General features: G+C 51.5%; 1 long non-coding RNA gene across 1 annotated transcript in view; it reads right to left on the reverse strand.

Moving 5' to 3' along the window:
• Nucleotides 1–3,234: 3,234 nt before the first annotated feature.
• The window catches only part of LOC111730937, a 4,080-nt gene continuing 805 nt past the window's right edge, over nt 3,235–6,509 (reverse strand). The window contains exon 2 of the long non-coding RNA XR_002776872.1: nt 3,235–5,487. This is a non-coding gene — a long non-coding RNA (uncharacterized LOC111730937). The remainder of the gene's footprint in view (nt 5,488–6,509) is intronic.

The raw sequence follows: 6,509 nt of genomic DNA on the forward strand, positions 1-6,509 counted from the left end.
ACATGTCATTGTTACAATAACACTGGCATTTATAACTGGCTATGAATTTACCTTTATTGAGATCATTATTTCTCCATATGACTTCAAGTTACTGTCTAGCGTCCTTCTGATTCATCTTGTGAGACTCCCCTGAGCATTTCTTGCAGGACAGGTCTAGAGGTCCCAAGGCTCTCAATTTTTTATTTATTTGGGAATGTGCTCATTTCTCCTTCACTTTTGAAAGACCATTTTTGCTGGATACAGGATTCTTGGTTGACATTTTTTTTTTCCTTTTAGCACTATATATATATTGGCCCTCTGCCTTTGGCCTTCAAAATTTCTGATGAGAAATAAGCTGACAATCCCGTCGGGGACCTCCTGCACGCGGTGATCCACTTCTCTCTTGCTGCTTTCAGGATTCTGTCTTTTAAACATTTGATGACAGTGTCTCAGTCAGTGTGAGTCCCTGAGTTCATCTTACTTGGAGTTTGTTGAGCGTCTTGGGTGTTTACGTGATGTCTTTCATCAAATACGGGAAGTTCACAACCATTATTTCTTCAGATCGTCTCTCTGCCCCCTCCCTCTTTTCCGCTCCTTCCTTCCTTCCCTCCCTCCCTTCCCTTCGGGACTCCCATGACATCTATGTTGGTCCACTTGATGGTGTCCCACAGGTCTCTTAGGCTCAGTTCGCTTTTTCCAATCTTTTTTCTTTCTGTTTTTAGCCTCCATAATTCCATTGTCTTATCTTAAAATTCACTATTCCTTTCTTCTCCTTTTCGAATCTGTCTTTGAATCTCTCCAGTGCTTTTTCATTTTAGTTATTGTACTTTTCAGCTCCAGAATTTCTTTTTCGTTTCTTTTTAGGCTTTCTATCTCTTTATTATTTCCATCCTGTTCCTATATCATTTTCTTGACCTTTCTTTTAGCCCCTTGAACATCTTTAAGACGGCTGCTTTAAAGTCCTTGTCTAGTACATCTGCCCTTAGGTCTTTTTCGGGAACAGGTTCGGTTGATTTTTTTCTCCTGTGAATGAACCATACTTTTCTGTTCCTTTGTATGCCTGGTGATTCTTTGTTGAACACTGGACATCTGAATCGAATAATGTGGAAACCAGATTCTCCCTCTTCCTCATGGTTTGCTTTTTTGGGGGGTGGGGGGGTGGGTCAGTGTTGTTGTTTTTTGATTGTTATATAATGTCTCTCTGCTGAGGATCAGCCTGAGGCGTAAACATAATGTCTTCTTGTATCTCTTCTGAGCTTTCCCCTGGGCATGCACAGTCATTTACTGATTTTTTTCATATATATAGTTGTTTTTGAATGCCTTAGTGTTTAGTGTTTGGCTCTTTAAATGGATAAAAGCAAAAAATGAAGGGGAGTGAGTAAGGCAATGGCCCTTTAAATCCCCTGGAAGTTACTTCAGCTGCGGGGAGGCGGGGGGTGCTTTCAACAACGGGGAGAAGGCAAAACAACAATGGTTGCTCACTTCTTCGTCTGCACCTCTGTGATCAGAAGCAGCAGTCAGCGATCAGAGCACAGAACCTCAGTGTTCAGAGGATGGGGACTTTTGTGCCCACCTGACTCCCACAAGCAGGCTGCTTCAGAAACTGACGCACAGCCACCTGCCTCATGGCTGTGGGTGGGGGATGGGTGGCTGCGACTGTGCCAGAGCTGAAGTTGACCGAAATTAACCACAGTTTACCATCCAAGCCTTGCTCTGGAGGTTTTAAGCCTCTAGTAGACTCCAGAGTTCAAAAATAGCTCTATGAGACAGATCCTATAAGTGTATTGCTGTCTAGGTGGGGAGAGATTCCTGGTATCTCTCACTCCACCACCCTCTCCAAGGTACGTGTACTTGATACAGTCACCGAACAATGCATGTATGAATGTGTCAGCCCCCCCCCAGATGACAGGGTTGTTCGCACAGGAAAATCAAAGAGACCAAACTAAATCCTTTTAGAATAAACAGCACAATCTGATAAGGTCACCGACTACAAGACAAATGTACAAAACTCACTAGATTAACCCTTTATGCCCGGGACCTAGTCAGAGGATTTTTATAGAATAAGGTCTGATTCACAGTATTGGCTACAACTATGAAAAGCCTGGCTTTGAGAGAATTGTTCGAAACCTATATGATAACGACTCCGTCGAGGACACCGAAGACTGAAAGCCGAGGAGGAGCAGACGTCACGAGCAGAGAGAAGGTGCCGGCGATGGCGGCCGGGGCAGAGGGCCGACTTTTTCATTCTAAGCCCATAACCGCTATTTGACTTTTTAAACCACGTTCGCATTTAGTTTGGTGAAAGTATAAATTAAAAAAAAAAAAAAAATGACAAGACAGAACAAAGTTGTAAGGAGCTATCGGGTAATTTTGAAAACCTGGAGTTATATTTTTTAAAATAAATATTGCCATGTCCTCCAGAAATTTTGCGCTGCTACAGCCCCCCCCAGCTGGGCGCAGGTGTTCATTCAACATGGCACTTGCATAGCCCTGGGAGCGGGGTCTCCCTAGGAGGGAGGCCCCCAGGGCACGAAGTTCAAGTGCAGGCTCAGTATTTGCGTGCCCTGGGAGCGAGCCCCTCCTTACATCTCGAGCCCTGGCGCCTCACCACCCCTGGCCCTGACGCTGTCCCTAGGTAATTACAGAGCTTCATGCCGCCACCGAAGGCCTGAAGGTCATTTCCATACACCTCCCTCACCAGCGCAGCCCGTGCAGACGGTCGATGGATCTTGGAGAGTGACCGTGGACGGGGACAGACGTGTTCAGCTGGTGACTCCACTTGCAGCTGCTGCCCCAGATGTAGCACCTTTCCTGGGGCAAATCGGCACAGCCCCTGGCACTTGGCACGTAGCTATTTGGCCTGGCCGAGGTCTTGTTCTCCATACCAGTTTTCAAGGACCACCAGAAACAGTCTGCTTTTACCCGACAGGGCCCACAGTATGCTCATACAACACTGCTTTCTGCCGTGATATAGTCCACAGAGATCTCTGTTTTCTTTTACAATTGTGAGTGACTTATGCTTCAAAAAAAAAAAAAAAAAAATCTGAGAAAAGCACCAAACTTGCGTATGAGTCACCTGGGCATTTTTCAGTTTCAGATTCTGATCCAGCACGGCTGAGGCGGGCATTCCACATTTCCAAAAAACTCCCAGGCTGGGGGCTGAGGGGCTGTCAGTCTTTTGACCCCTCTATTAGTGTGAAGGTCCTAATATGCTGATTTTTTTTTTAATGCGGTAAAATAAGAACACGGAAAATCTTTTGATGTATGCTTAATTTAATCCTTCCTTTTTACAAAAAGTTGTGTTAATATATACACCACATAAAACTTCCCGTTTGAACCAATGTTATGGACACAGTGCCGTGGCGTTGAGAACAGACACGCTGTCGAATGACCGTCTCCAGAACGTTTTCATCTCACAGAACCAGAACTCTGCCCCATTAAAGAATACCTGCTCACCCCGTCCCCCGCGCCCCTGCCACCCACCAGCCTACTTCCCATCTCTACGAATCGATCCACAGAACGTCACACTGGTCCACCATGATGATGGCATTATGCTGACCGGATGTGATAAACAGGGAATAACCCGTACTTTAGAAGTCTTAATATGACGCGTGTGAACTAGAAAGTAAAAGACACCCCTCCCACCCCCCGACCCCGCCGGCCAAATGTAAGGGCCTACGATTTCTAAGTTTCCAGGAATTCTTTGGTCTGGAGAATTTTTAAATATCCCCTCCGGAGAGAAGGCATATTGCTGCGTGTCTTAGCACCTGCCATGAAAAAAAAGAGGCAAATGCTTGGTGGGCCTTGTGGGGTTTGGGAAGCACCACGTTTTAGCGTGCTGTCCCGCCACCCACCTGCAGATTCACCCATAAGGTAGTCAGTTTCCAGAGGACAGCAGAGCGAGGGAAGGCCGTGCTGGTCAGGCTGCTCTACACACGTCAGCCACTCTGCCACCTGGGCCCGAGGACCCACGCCTGGCAGGGGCAGGAAGATCCCGGCCAGGTCTCTGGAATTCCAGATCTGCGCTCTCGTCTGCGGATGAATATTTTCCTTCTGAGAAACTGCTTCCAGGTTTCACTTGGGATTTGGCGGGGACCGAGTGTCCAACCACGGGATACCAGGTGACCCCTCGGCCTGAGTGCCCACCGTGAGCTAAGTGTCGTTGGACCTGCCTGACCACCGTAGCTTTCTGTCGTTTTGTGGAAATGGCGTGTGGGGGTCCGAGCCCGACCAGGTCCCGGGGGCACAAGTGATTTGCGTCGTAGGTGGCGCCGACCCCTTCAGCACCGAACCCTGTCGCGTTGCTGCCCTCCGCTCAGTCTGCACCTGTGGCTTCGTGGGGCGTTGAGCTAGAAAAACTCACCCAGTTGACAGGTGTCTGCACGACATGCTAGTTCCACCTGCAAGTGGACAGCTGCCAGCAGGGCAGCCCCACTCACACGCGGCCCTGAAGGACAGCGATGAGGGAACACCACCAGGGCACAGAGCTAAGCCACACGTTCGGCGGTTCGCTGTGTCTAGCGTGAGAGGCAGGTGGCCAGGACCTGCGCTCGTTCGGACCGTTGCTGACAGTTTGGCTGGATGGTCAGGGACTTGGGAAAAACAGAACTGGGAGTTCGGTGACAAGAAGGTCTGGGGAGAGGGTGAGTAGGACCTCTCCGAGAGGGCACAGACCACGAAGGCGTTTGTGCGCCATTCAACCCCCAGAGCGCGTTCACTTCAGAAGCGACTCTTACCAATCAGGTGAAGAATGAAGCCTGTGGGGATGTCTGCCAGCCTGAACTAGTTTGCTAGGGCTTCTGTGACAAAGTGACACACACTGAGTGGCTTAAGCAACAGACGTAGTCTCACAGTTTTGGAGGCTGGAAGTCCAAGGTCAAGCTGGCGGCAGGGTTTCTTCCTTCTGTGGGCCGTGAGAAGGGGTGTGTCGGGGGCTTGTCCCCGAGCTTCAGGTGATGCTCTGGAAATCTCCGCTGTGTGTGGCTCGTGGAAGCACCGCGCAGTCTCTCCGTGCATCTCCACGGGAAACTCTTCCCGGTTCTATAAGGACGCGGTCATACAGAATTGGGACCCACACTAACGACCTCATTTTAACTCAGACAACTCCATCAAGAGCCTATCTCTAAACAAGGTCACTTTCGTATGGGCTGAGCTGCAAGACTTCAGTATAAATTTCGGGGACACGGTTCGACCAACAGTATCCCCTTTCCCTAGCCACCCCCCGTGCTGTCTCAGTGGAGCAAAGCAACCCGCAAACAAGTAGCCATGGTGGCGGGGGAGGGGCTTAGCGTGGGCTCGGCGACATGGCCTTTCTCTTCCGCAGCGGCTCCAGCTGCCGCTGAGCGCCTCGTCTGACGTCCACAGAGACCCACACTCAGCTCCCGATGGCGCCATTCCCGGGGGGCGACGCGGGGCGCGGCCGACCGCCTGGCAGCAGGTGGAACCCCCTGGGCCTCTTCCGTCCCGGAGGGCAGCGAGTCGTGTTCCTGGGACAGGTGCATTCTGGACCTGGCGTGGCTTCCCTGCCCCGTAGCGCTTCTGCGGGGCCGTGGCTCACACATTCACCAAATGCCTTGTTTGTCGCCAGGGACACAAGTGCTATCACTGAATCGGAAGACGATGCCGCCATCTGGCCATTTGGGGCCGTCGTGCCACCGAACCAAAAGCCTGAGAAAAGACGGCTCTAGTGGCCCGAGTGGCTAGTGCGGTCACTAGCGGGACGCTGCTTTGCTGCCGCACGTGAAGGAGATCAGCATGTCTGCGAAGCAGGGGACACTGCAGCCCTGCTTCCGACGTCCACGACCAATAGTGAAGGCGAAGAGAAGACCCCATCAACCACAGAAAGGCAGAGGCGTGAGGCCTCGGACCCTTCCGAAACCAAGGCTGGGTCGGAGGCCCTGGCCGAGGGCGGGGGAGGCCAGATGAGTCGCGAGAGTTCGGAGCCGCGGGGACCAGCGTGGCCTCCCTCGCCGTTGCAGAGACACGGCCGTGGTGGCTTTGGCTCATTTTCTTTGCTTGCTTCATGTGTTCGCTTGCACGTGCCAACCACTTTCTTCTTTCCTGTGCTTGACACGCGTGTTGTGTGTGCAACTTGTTGGAGGTCAGCTTTACGATTCAGTCTTCAGATGACAGGATGCTCCGTGGACCTGACTGGGTCTGCGGAGTGATTCGCACAGCTGGCGATGGCTTCGGCGACTCTCGGGACTGTGTCTTCTCGTTTTGGAGGGCGTCGTCCCTTGTAGGAAGGACCTCTGCCCCGTGCTGAGTGGAGATTTTTTACGAGAGGCTAAGTGTGTGCAGAAGAGTGCACCTGGAAGCTGACACAGATATTCACCATCGCCTCCCGCCTCCAAACTCATCTCCCGTTGCCGGCTTGGGGATTCTGGAATTTCTCTCGCGGGCCCGCAGGCAGTGCTCAGCTTCGTCAGTAGAGGGCGCTGGAGGGACAGCGCAGGAAGAAGTGGGTTTTCTGGTTCCCTGCGGCGTTTGCTGGCGGGTCACCTGGGGCGTCTCCCCATGGACTGCTTCCC

Source organism: Pteropus vampyrus, unplaced genomic scaffold, assembly GCF_000151845.1.
Source record: "Pteropus vampyrus isolate Shadow unplaced genomic scaffold, Pvam_2.0 Scaffold341, whole genome shotgun sequence".
Taxonomy (NCBI): domain Eukaryota; kingdom Metazoa; phylum Chordata; class Mammalia; order Chiroptera; family Pteropodidae; genus Pteropus; species Pteropus vampyrus.